The sequence below is a fragment of the Panthera onca genome, chromosome A2, assembly GCF_046562875.1.
Source record: "Panthera onca isolate mPanOnc1 chromosome A2, mPanOnc1 haplotype 2, whole genome shotgun sequence".
In the NCBI taxonomy this organism is placed as follows: domain Eukaryota; kingdom Metazoa; phylum Chordata; class Mammalia; order Carnivora; family Felidae; genus Panthera; species Panthera onca.
The window spans coordinates 146,236,434-146,249,992 of record NC_138340.1 but is presented as its reverse complement, the minus strand read 5'-3'; positions in this window follow the sequence as shown (position 1 = coordinate 146,249,992).

Sequence of the window (13,559 nt, the reverse complement as noted above, 5' to 3'; positions counted from 1 at the left end):
AGAAAGTCCAGAATAGAGAGAGTGCCCAACAGTCTATAAAGGGAAAGTTCTAACAGCGTAAGAATTTGAAACAATCTTTCAGCCAGCATGAAATTTCAAAGAGGCGATAAAAGGGCGCATGTGCGTGTGGGGCCTGGGAATGAGTGGGCTAGACTGGGATGCTGCAAGACGCAACAAACACAGGCAGGCAATTAGGCTGACAGGTTTCTAGCACTAAATCAGATGTCAATAGCAGTTTAACTTTCATATCTTCATCATAACCCCAAATAGGAGGAAATTAAACAACAAAACTAACTAATCTATAAATTAAAGACGAAATTACAAGGGAAATGAAAAAATACTTTAAACTGAATTACAATGAAAATACATTGTATTAAAATTTCTGCAATGCAGCTAATTCGGGGCTTACGGGAAGACTGAAACTTTATTGAAAAGAGGAAGATCAGACTCAATGAACGACCTAAGCTTCCACCTTAAAAAACTAGAATAAGGGGCACCTGGGCGGCTTAGTCGGTTACGCGACCGACTTCGGCTCAGGTCATGATCTCGTGGTTTGTGAATTCAAGCCCCACCTCGGGCTCCGTGCTGACAGCTCGGAGCCTGAAGCTGCTTTGGATTCTGAGTCTCCCTCTCTCTCTGCCCCTCCCCCACTCATGCTCTGTCTGTCTCTCTCTCTCTCTCTCTCTCTCTGTCAAAAAGAAATAAACATTAAAAAAAAAAACTACAGGGGCGCCTGGGTGGCGCAGTCGGTTAAGCGTCCGACTTCAGCCAGGTCACGATCTCGCGGTCCGTGAGTTCGAGCCCCGCGTCAGGCTCTGGGCTGACGGCTCGGAGCCTGGAGCCTGTTTCCGATTCTGTGTCTCCCTCTCTCTCTGCCCCTCCCCCGTTCATGCTCTGGCTCTCTCTGTCCCAAAAATAAAAAAAAAAAAAAAAAATAAAAATAAAAAAAAAAAGTTGAAAAAAAAAAAAAAACTACAATAAGAAGGGGCACCTGGGTGGTTCAGTCAGTTAAGCATCTGCCTCTTGATTTCAGCTCAGGTCATGATCTCATGGTTAGTGAGATCAAGCCCTGTGTGGGGGTCCCTGCTGCCAGCATGGGGCTTTCTTGGGATTCTCTCTCTCCCTCCGTCTTTCCCCTCCCCTGCATGCGTGCATGCACACACACTCTCTCTCTCAAAATAAATAAACCTTAAAAAAAGAACCTAAAAAAAAAAACAAAACTAGAACAAGAAAAGCAAAGTAAGCCCATAATCCATAAAAGGAAATAAAGAGTAGAAATTAACAAAAAAGAGACAATGGAAAAATTAAGGTAAACAAATGCCTCTGTGAAAGGATCGACAAAACTGACAAACCTTTAGCTAGACTGATGCAGGATAGAATGCACAAATCATCAATATCAAGAAGGAAAGGTATTATCAGCACAGATCCTATAGACATCAAAGGGACGATAAACCATATTTTAAATAATTTTATGCCAATATATTTAACCGAGATGAAATGGAAAAAAAAAAACCCTTGAAAAATACAATTTGTAATAATAATTGATACTTTATTATTTAAAAGAAAATTAAGTTTATTGAGTGAGCAGGGGAGAGGCAGAGAGAGAGGGAGAATCTCAAGCAGGTCCCATGCTGCTATCTCAGAGCCCAATGTGGGGTTCAAACCCACAAAACTGGGAGATCATGACCAGAGCCAAAATCAAGAGTCACTCAACCAACTGAGCCATCCAGGCGCCCTGATAACTGATACTTTAAAAAGACAGGGCGCCTGGGTGGCTCAGTTGGTTAAGCATCTGATTTGGCTCAGGTCATGGTCTTGTAGTTCTTGAGTTCAAGAGCCACATCAGGCTCTGTGCTGACAACTCAGAGCCTGGAGCCTGCTTCGGATTCTGTGTCTCCCTCTCTCTCTGCCCCTCCCCTGCTCACACACTCTTTCTCTCTCTCAAAAATAAACATTAAAAAAATTAAAAAAAAAAAAAGCAAGTATTCAGCATACATTTTTCAGACAAAGGACTTGTATCCAGAATATATATATATGATATATAATATATATATGATATAATTACATTATGGTATAATAATATAAAATAATATAATAAATAGTAATATATAATAAATATAAAAAACATATCTTACAACTCATTAATAAGAAAACTATCCAATTTAAAAATGGGCAAAGTATTTGAACAGACCTTCACAAAATAAAATCTATAATTAGTCAATCCACACATGAAAAGATATTTAATTAGTCATAAGGGAAATGCAAACTAAAACTACAATAATTTACTACTGGATATCCACTAGAATGATTACAATTTTTAAAAGTGTTGGAGAAGATATGGAGAGACTGAAACTCTCATATATTGTTGGGGGGAACATCAAATGGCTCAAAACACTTTAGAAAACAGTTTGGTAATTCCTTTCAAACCTACACTAACCATACCATTCAGCAATTCTACTCCAATTTACCAAAGAGTAATTAAAACAGAGGTCTACGCAAAAACTTGTACATGAATATTCACAGCAGCTTCATGCATCGTAGCTAAAATCTAAAAACAACCCAAATGTCAATTAACAGGTAAATGGATACACAAACTGTGTTATAACCATAGTCAGCAATCAAAAAAACTAAGTACCAATACCCGAAGCAACACGGATAAATCTCAAAAAAATATGATGAACAATGAGAACAACCATGCCATATGATTCCATTTAAATGAAGTTCTAGAAAACGCAAACCTAGTATATAGTGACGGAGAGCAGATCAGTGGTAGCCTAGGACAAAGGGAAGGTGTGTTGCCTAGACCCGGGCACAGGGGAACTTAAAGAGAGACAGAACTGATTGCACGTACAGTTACATGGATATACACATCTGTCAAAATTCACCCGTTGTATACTTAAAATTAGTGATTTATTGCATGTAAATTATAACTCAATACATTTGAGTGCAAAAATCTTCCCACAAGGAAAACTCCAGGCCCAGATGACTTCATTCGTTTTTTATTAAATATTTAAGGAAGACATCATACCAATGTGACACAAATGCTTTAAGAAAATATAGGAGGGAACGCTTTTCAACTCATTTTATGAGACAAGCCATACCTCAATACTGAAACCAAACACATTACAAGAAAATGAAACTCCAGACCAATATCCCTCATGAACATAGATGCATAAACAGACAAAATATTAATGAATTGAATGCAGCAAGACATAAAAATGATAATATATTATAACCAAGGGAGTTTATTCCAAGAACGAAAGATTGGCTTAACACTTGAAAATCGATTGATGTAATTCAATATATGAACTGAATAAAAGAGTGAAAAAACCATAAATGAGGCAATTTTGTAGGTACTCTAAGAATACCTTCTAAACATTCTCCCTCCGGCTGATTCTTGTTCAATATGAGTTAATATTACATGAGTAGTTTGACCCCACCTGCTAATTTGCCTCACATCTCATCACCAGCTCTTTCTTGAACAAACTTTGCATTCTCAACGTCCCAGACCCATGCCTGCATGATTACAGGAGAGGGTCAGAACAGGCATTCAGGCAATGACATCGCCCTTTCTTCCTTACAAACTTATTGAAAGATTTCTTTTGTAGAAAGGGTTTTCATTGCTATGGCAATGAAATTGGATTCTGGCATTTGTTGTATTTTATTTTGCCAGTGAGCAACATCCAGATATCCAGACTAGGAGCATTCCTATCTGGTGCTCCTCTCCTCCCCAAACTTAAAAATATGGTGAAAGATGCAGCCTGCCCACAAACCAGAGGCATCCAAAGGAAACCACCGCAGCCAGATTTTGCATTTAGTAGCCACCCTGAATCCTGGGAACCTGGTCTCACTGATCTGTGAGAGGACTGAGCTTCTGTGCTTCTAAACCTGGTCACTTACCTGGGTCTCTGCAGCCAATGTGAGTCTCCTTCCCTGCACGTCCAAAGAAGTTTCCACCAAGCCACTGACAGCACAAAGGCCATTAAAGCAGTATTTCCTCCACCAGGTAACTCACCACCACAAATCCCAAACCATACTCTGGCTCAGGGAGCTCAGAGAGGGACTATCACGTGGCTGCTCTTACCAGTGATAAATGGGAAATGTCTGCAAGAGCCTGGAGGTGGGTCTGAATTCCCCTGTTAGCCAAAGCAGGTGGGAGAAGGATCTAGCGATTGTTTTGTAGTAACTCAGGAAGAATCAGCTTGAACCAAGATCTCACCCAATTTAAGAGACATCGGAGAAACTGAAGGGGTAACCTCTATGCCTTTGTTGGGGAGCCATGCTCAAGCCTTTCAACGGTTCATTCCCCATGTTTTCCTCTTTTGCGGTAGTCCCTGAGTCATCTGCTGGTGCTCCTCCTGCTGCTGTCGATAACTAGTGCTGACCATAATATTTATCATTTAAACTGAGACACTTTTGAGAATGTAAAGCGGGTGCTATTAATAATTATACTGTAACAACAGGTATAAACTGGTTTTGTTCTAGGAAAATCAGGACATATGGTCACTCTTAACAACGATCCCCCCACCCCAAGGAGTTCTCTCTCTCAAAACTAACTGGGAAAGTCAGAGTCACCAACCATATCATTTTCTTTGCTGCCCCCACAAAAACAAACAAACAAAAAAAAACACAAACAAAAAACAGACACACTTGCAATGTTAAAGTCTTTATTTCTAGTCACTAGAGGTAAACTGATGATGGTAACTGAAAAAAAAAAAAAAAACTAATAAGGGAAAATTAAAAGAATATAACGTTTTAAACTTATGGGCCCTGGTCTGAATAGCCAAATTTACTGAAATGGCAAGTAAAGTTTCATGGATTTTGTTTTAGATTTTATCTTTTTTTTTCTTTATATAAATGACCACTTATTATCACAAACACATCACATGTGTATTGTGGAAAATTAGAAAACCTAGACAAACCAAAACTGCAAAATAAGACACTACATGCCCATCGTCAAGAGAATATCACTGCTGAGTGACATTAGCAACAATAGTGGCCTAAGAAGCTCAAAATCTTCTCCTCCACAAAAACAATGAAAACACTAGCAAAAATCGTTAGAATCAATTTTTCAGAACTCTGGAAGTTAAACAAAGCCTCACAGCAATCCAAAGAGCATTTATTCAAGAAAAACAGCTGAAACTCAGTAGAACTATGAGTTTGTGATCATTTAACTTGCCCTATTCCAATGCACCTCTTTCCAGCTTCATAGTAGCCTTGAAAACCAATAGCCCACAATAACAGTGAAAACCAGCAGTCTGGCAGCCACCAGAGAGACAGAATGGAATTGGAGCTTCTTTAAAGCCTCATTTATAAAGAATTGTCATTATTTGACATATCTTGGTGGTTCCCTGAGACCCCAACTTGCAAGCTGGCTTTATTTACTAACTCAAGGTTCATCCAGTGCAAAAAACCCTTCTCCCCGCGACATTTGTTTAAAACAATAAGAGGTAACTGTTTAACTTCACAGCCGCCTGAGTTATTGGATAATGGTTGGGACAAATAATAGACTAACTAAAAAGCTTAAAAAGGAAAATATGGGAATAAAATGTGCATAGGGGATGTAAAAAGATCTGTATACTCCTGGGAATCTAGATGGCCACATACATAGGTGGGGTTGTGCTCATGGCCGGGACTGTGCACAGGATCAACAGTGACCTTAAAAGCTCACTTTTACTGATCTGCGGCTCGGTGCAAGCAGAAAGTGAAGGCAAAGTAAGAATTTTCAGCTGCCTGTTAGTAACTGAGTGTTGAAGGCATGCCCCAACATAAACACTGAGCTCTTCTGCAAAGACTGGAAGACTTATTGGTTCCAAGGAAATCTCTATTTTATTATTAGCTGACCACTACCAGATCAGAGATTTCAATGGTCATACATAACAAAGAATACAGATTTTGCAGAACTTGTTCAGAAAAGTCACTAAACAAGTAATAACAAACAGCACTAGCAATAAGAAACCCTGAGGAGGGGAGAGAATCTGATTTATGGATCATATTCCGACTGCCAATCTGAATTACAGATTACCAGATAATATGATATTATTTGAAATGCCCAGTTTTCAAAAAAAATAAAGATAAATGAAGTGCTCAGTTTTTACTAAAAACTTATGAGACAGTAAAATAAATAAGAACATAGATGAATACACAGGCAGGAAAAGCAATCAATAGGAAGTCCCCGAGGAAGCCCAGATACTGTACTGGAAGGATAAAGATTTAAGACAGCTATCATAACTATTTTCAAAGAATGAAAGGAAACAATTTTAAAAACTAAGTAAGTATGAGAACAATGTCTCATCAGATAGAAAATATCAATAAAGAGGTAGATATATTTTTAAGAAAGGAATCAAATAAAAATTCTGTAACTGAAGAAGACGAATGGAAATGAAAACACTAACGGGGCTCTAAAATAGAGTTGAGCAGGCATTCCAAAGAATTTGCAAACTTGAAAATAGTTGTTAGCTTATCCAGTCTGAAGACCAGAAAGAAAAAAGAACAAAGAAAAATGAAAAGAATCTTCGAGACCTGTGGGATACCATCAACAATTCAACAAAAGTTGGAAACTTCCAAAACCCACTTTCAATCATGGCTAAAACAACTGGACAGATTAGCAAGGAAATAGAAGATTTGAACACTATAAACCAGCAAGATGTAATAGACATCTACGGAACACTCTACCGAACAACATCAGAATATACACCCTTCTCAAATGCACCTGGAACATTCTCCAGGATAGACCATATGTTAGACCATAAATCAAGTCTTAATAAATTTAAAAGGATTGAAACAATACCAAGTATGTTCTCCGACCAAAATGGACTGCAATTAGAAACCACTAACAGAAGGACATCTGAGGAATTCACAAATACTTGGAAATTAAACAACACACTCATAAATAACCACCAGGTAAAAGAAAATGTCACAAAGGAAACTATAAAATACTTTGAGATGAATGGAAAGGAAAATACAACATACTAAATTTTATGGGATGCAGCGAAAGCAGTGTTCATATGGAAATATATAGCTGTAAATAGCTATATTTAAAAAGAAGTTTTCATGTCAATAATCAAACCTCCCATGTTAAGAAAGTAGCAAAGAAGAGCAATCTAAAGTTGAAGCAAACAGAAAGACAGAAACAATAAAAATTACAGCTGAAATAAATGAAATAGAGAATAGAAAAAATGTTGGCTAGACTGACCATGGGAATAAAGACAGAAGATTCAAGTTACTAAAATCAAGAATGAAAGAGAGGACAATACTAGTGACCTTACAGAAATAATAATAATTATAGGGAAATTCTATGAACAGCTGTATGCCAACAAATTAGATAATCGAGATGAAATGCATGAATTCCTAGGAATTCATAAACTGTCAATACTGACTCAAGAAGAAACAGAAATTTGGAAAAGGCCTGTAACAAGTAAAGAAATTGAAATGGTGACCAACAACTTCCCACAAGGAAAAGCCCAGACCCAGATGGCTTCGCCAGTGAATCCTATAAATGGTTAAAGAAGAATCAACACTAATCCTTCACAAACTGTTGCAAAAAATAGAAGAGGAAGGCACACTTCACAACTCATTCTAGGAAGCCATAACTACTCTGACACCAAAACAAGACAAGGAAAGAAAATTAAAGACCAATATCCGTTATGAGTTTAGATACAAAAATATCAGACAGCGGAGTCTAGCAACATAGAAGAAGGATCATACACTATGACAGAATGTAAGGTTGGTTCAACATTTGAAAATCAATGCAACATACTATACTAATAAAGCACAATATCATCTGATCATTTCAATAGACACGGAAACAAGCATTTGACAAACTTCAACACCCCTTCATGATAAAAACACTCAACAAAGAATAAAATGGAAGGGAACTTCCTCAACCTGATAAAGGCCATCTACAAGAAACCCACAACTGACATTACACTTAATAGTGAAAGACTGAATGTTTTTTTTCCCCTAAGATCAGGAACAAGACAAGGGTGTCTGCTCTTGAGACTTCTATTCAATATTGTACTGAAGGTTCCAGCCAGGGCAATTAAGCATGAAAAAGAAAAGACATCCAGGTTAGAAAGGAGAAAATGTTTAAAACTATCTCTCTTTGTAGACGATATGATCTTGTGTATAGTAAATCCTAAAGAATACACACACACACACACACACACACACACACACACACACAATTAGCACTAATAAATGAGTCCCGGAAGATTATAGGATACAAGATTAAAAATTCAGGTGTATTTCTATACACTGGCCAAAAATAAAACTAAGGAAATCATTCCATTTATAATAGTATCAAAAATATTCAGGAATGAATTTAATAAAAAAGGTGCAAGACTTCTACAGTGAAAGCCACAAAAAATATTGTTGAGACAAATTAAAGAAGACCCAAATAAAAGGAAAGGCATCCTGTGTTCATGGGTTAGAAGATTTATTAGTGTTAATTAAGATAATGATACCCTCCAAATTGATCTACAGATTCAGTGCAATCCCTATCAAAATCCCAAATGTCTTTTCTTGTACAAATTGACAAGATGATCTTAAAGTTCATTTTTTTTTAATATGAAATTTGTCAAGTTGGTTTCCATACAACACCCAGTGCTCATCCCAATAGGTGCCCTCCTCAATACCCATCACCCACCCCCCTCCCTCCCACCCCCCATCAACCCTCAGTTTGTTCTCAGTTTTTAAGAGTCTCTTAAGGATGATCTTAAAGTTCAAATGGAAATGCAAGGGACCCAGAAGATCCAAACAATCTTGAAAGAGAACAAAATTGGACGACTCACACTTCTCAATTTCAAAACTCACCAAACTTACCAAAAAAGCCACAGTATTCAAGACTGTGTGGTTCTGCCATAAAGACAGACATACAGGTGAATAAAATCAAATTGAGAGTTCAGAAATAAACTCATACAGTGGCACCTGGGTGGCTCAGTCAGTTAGGCGTCCAACTTTGGCTCAGGTCATGATCTCACAGTTCATGATGTTCAAGCCCCGCATCGGGCTCTGTGCTGACAGCTCCGAGCCTGGAGCCTGCTTCGGATTCTGTGTCTCCCTCTCTCTGCCTGCTCATGCTCTGTCTCTCTCCCTCTCTCTAAAAAATAAATAAACATTAAAAAAAAAAAAAAAGAAAAAAACTCCTACATTTATGGTCAATTGATTTTTGACAAGGGTGCCGAGACAATTCAATGGGGGAAAAAAATCATCCTTTTAACAAATGTTTCTGGGGAAACTGGAGACCCACATGTAAAAGAATGAAGCTGGACACCTACTTCATACTACATACAAAAACTAATTCAAAATAGATTAGAGACCAAGTGTAAAAACTATAAGACTCCTAGGAGAAAATAGAGGAGTAAATCTCGTGAATTTTTATAGGCATGTTTTTTTTTTTTTAACATTTATTTATTTTTGAGACAGAGAGAGATAGAGTATGAGCAGAGGAGGGTCAGAGAGAGAGGGAGACACAGAATCCGAAACAGGTTCCAGGCTCTGAGTTGTCAGCCCAGAGCCCGATGCGGGGCTCGAACTCACGGACCGCGAGGTCACGACCTGAGCCGAAGTCGGACGCCCAACCGACCGAGCCACCCAGGCGCCCCTATAGGCATGGTTTTTAAGATATGACACCAAAGGCATAACCAACAAAAGAAAAAATAAAATTAAAATTAAAATTAAATTAAAAACTTTTGTGCTTCAAAGCCACCATCAAGAAAGTGAAAACACAGGGGTGCCTGGGCGGTTAAGCGACTAACTTCGGCTCAAGTCATGGTCTGACAGTCAGTGAGTTCAAGCCCCCTGTTGGGCTCCAGGCTGACAGCTCAGAGCCGGGAGCCTGCTTCGGATTCTGTGTCTCCCTCTCTCTCTGTCCCACCCCTGCTTGTGCTCTGTCTCTCTGTCTCTCTCTCTCTCAAAAATAAATAAACATTAAAAATTTGTTAAAAAAAAGAAAGTGAAAAGACAACCCAAAGACTGTGAGAACACACTTGCAAATCAAATGATAGGAGTCTAGTATCCAGAATGTTTAAAAGAACTCTTACGGCTCATAAGCGGACGAATTTTATGGTAGGTGAATTATATCGCAATAAAACAGTATCTCAGGAAAAAAGTCTTAAACTTCAATACCCACATTAATATCTTTTTGGATCTTTCTCTGTGCTTGTGTGTAGTGTGTAATATTTAAGCCAAAATGATTATTACTATTATTATTACTACTATTATTATTACTATTATTACTATTCTCGGAAACCTTCTTTTCAGTCACCTTGCTGTTTCTAAAAGTTTCATTTCATGTAATACTCAATCCATATTAAAATTTCCCCATTTGTTAGGTTTACTAACTTGAATTCAAATAAATTAAACAAGTAAATAGATAGATAGATAGAGAAATAAATAAATAAATAAATAAATAAATAAAAATTTCCCCACTTGTTGCAAAAAATGTACTTTTACAGCTGGTTTGCCCAAATCAGTATCCAGTCCGAGACCATACATTACATCTTGTTATGATGTCCCTTAAGTTTCTTTGAACAAGGCACAGTCCCTTTTCCATGGCACTCACTGGCTGTTGAAGAGGCTAGGTCAGTGGTCTTGCAGAATACCCTCCTTCTCTGGATTTGTCTGACTGCTTCCTCATGGCATTGTTCAGGTTTTTTTCCATCTCCTGTGTTTCATATAAAATAAAAGTTATATCTAAACTATATATCCACGTTAATGATATTTGGCTAGAGCATATCATAGGTTATATCGTATACTCCATATTGAGTCACATCAGAGGACACATAATATCTGGTTGACTGTCTATTAGTAACACTAAGATCGATCCCAGGATAGGAGGGTGATGACAGCCAGACTCTTTCACTGCAACTTTTTTTTTTTTTTCACCTTGCCACTGGAAAGCTCTCCGTGATATATTGCTTCTGCACTACACATGTCTCAGCTCCCCAAATAACCGTTCACCAGTTTCTTTTTTCTCTTTTTAATTTTTTTTTAATGTTTATTTATTTTTGAGGCAGAGAGAGACAGAGCATGAATGGGGGAGGGTCAGAGAGAGGGAGACACAGAATCTGAAACAGGCTCCAGGCTCTGAGCTGTCAGCACAGAGCCCGACGCGGGGCTCGAACTCACGGACCGCGAGATCATGACCTGAGCCGAAGTCGGCCGCCTAACCGACTGAGCCACCCAGGCGCCCCTCACCAGTTTTTTTTTTAACACCAATTGAAGCACCTTGCATGCATCCATATTTTCATTAGAGTTTCCAAAATATTATTTTCCTTATTGTAAAATTCCTCTGCATTTATTTGCTGGCATCCTTCTGGTATGGCTTTTCCTCATCAGCTAGGGTTAACGGGTACAGATCCTACCAGAGGGGAAGGATAGATTCATTCTATTTAATTCATTCCATTTAAATATAAATTTTCAGGGGTTTTTTTCCCCCTTAAAGTAGGGCTCACCAATCCCATTTTCTTCCTGCTACTTTCTGGGGATCTTCCTTTCAGCCTGAAAATGTATTCAAGGCCTCTCTCCAGGCCAGCATAGATCCGTTTGGCATTTCCTTCAGCAATCCCATTCACTGAGCCCCTAACTTTCCCTAGAGCTCTAATCAGCTCATTGAGACAAAGCACCCCACAGAACACCCACAGGACAATCAGACTCATTAGTTGAGGCCCTGGGGTTTACAGAAATTGTGCAGCCGCGCACTTCAGCAAGCCTAATTCGACCAGGTAGAGGCTGGTCTCCTTATCTGTCTTCCATTCTCATTTTCCTGAGCCCTTGTCAGGGTAAGCCCTTGCTAGACTCATCTGAACTCCAACCATGTTCTCTGGAAGTATTTCTCCTAATCCTCAGCCTTTGGAAGTGATTATTAAGGCAAATAAACGCATGGGCTAGGAATTGTGGTATGGGAAGATGATAAGTGGATCATTATCAGGGGCCAGATTCCTCAAGAAGAGAGATAATCCTCAAGAAAGACCCTGGACACCAGCATGGATTGTGGGTCCAAAGCTTCCCCCCCCCCTTTTTTTTTCTCTGAGGAACACATAAGCCTGAAGCAAGATAGGCTCAAATCCGGAGGAGCTGTGGCTGATGTGCAATACTTTGTCCTCAGCCTGTGCTGAGTGAAGGTGCAAAGAAAGGAGAACAGGACCTCACTGGCAGCCTCAGCGAGAGCTGGGAGAATGAGCACCCCTGCGGCCCCTGGGGTATATGAACTGACTGATGTATAAACCAGAACACCAACGCAATCATATACAAAGAGGACAGTCCTTGCCAAATGGACCAGATGTTCACGGTGACTGGTCAGCGCATTCCCTCCTGTTGGAAAATCTACACAGAAAGCCAAATTATAATCCAGAGGTTGTCTGCGAGCATGAAATCAGAACAAAGCGAGGGGAATTGGATGAGCTCTGTGGCATCCATAGGGATAGAGGGTGGATTGCATATTTGTGTCTAATGGTCAAAAAACAACTCTTTCCCTTGACAGGGCTGGAGACATAATGACAAATGTTTGTTCCTTGGCTCTGCTTTTCAGCACTCCCTACAGACCACCCCCCTTCTGCTCACATATTCTTTCTTCAGCTGTTAAGGCCATTGATTATGTTACAGCTTTCCTCCACATTCCGTCATGCCTTGATTAAATTTCCAGGCGCTGCTACATCCTGTTTCTTAGGATGACATTTGCAGACATTTATTCACGTCCATTGTGCGTGGATTTCACTAGTTTAACAATCGCAGAATAATATTTATTATCAGTTTGGGGGATATTGCACAATTGCTTCCGATATACTGATACACTAGACAGCAGAAAAAAAGGTTAAAACGACCAGTGTGATAAAGGAGGAGACTTCCCTCCTTTTGGTGTCCCATGTGGCTCCATGAGCAGTGTCACAGAATTTGGTTCATTTGACAAATACTTATTTTGTGCCTACCATATACTAGGTACCATAACTGGCTCTAGGAATTTAAAGAACAGGATATAGTATCCCTGCCTTCAAGGAGCTGACAAGGTAGTGAAGGAGGCAGGCAAGGAGCTCACCCAGCACAGCAGTGTGATTGACACAGGGTGCCATGGAGGCATTTAGAAAGAGCACCTCCCAAAGTCTGCGTGGACACTGAGGGGCACCTGGGTGGCTCAGTTGGTTAAGCGTCCGACCTCGGCTCAGGTCATGATCTCACGGTCCGTGAGTTCGAGCCCCGCGTTGGGCTCTGCGCTGACAGCTCAGAGCCTGGAGCCAGTTTCGGATTCTGTGTGTGTGTCTCTCTCTCTCTGACCCTCCCCCGTTCATGCTCTGTCTCTCTCTGTCTCAAAAATAAATAAACGTTAAAGAAAATTAAAAAAAAAAAAAAGAATAGGGACTTTAACCATAAAACTATGGAGACTCACTGAAGGGCTCTAAAGTCTGCTTAGTCTAAAATTAACACAGCCAGTCCAGCTTTTGCTTTGTTCTGTTCTTACTGTGATAAAATACGCATAACAGGACACTTACCATTTTAAACATTTTTAAGTATGTATATACCATATTTTGTCTATCCATTCATTCACTGAGGGACACTGAGGT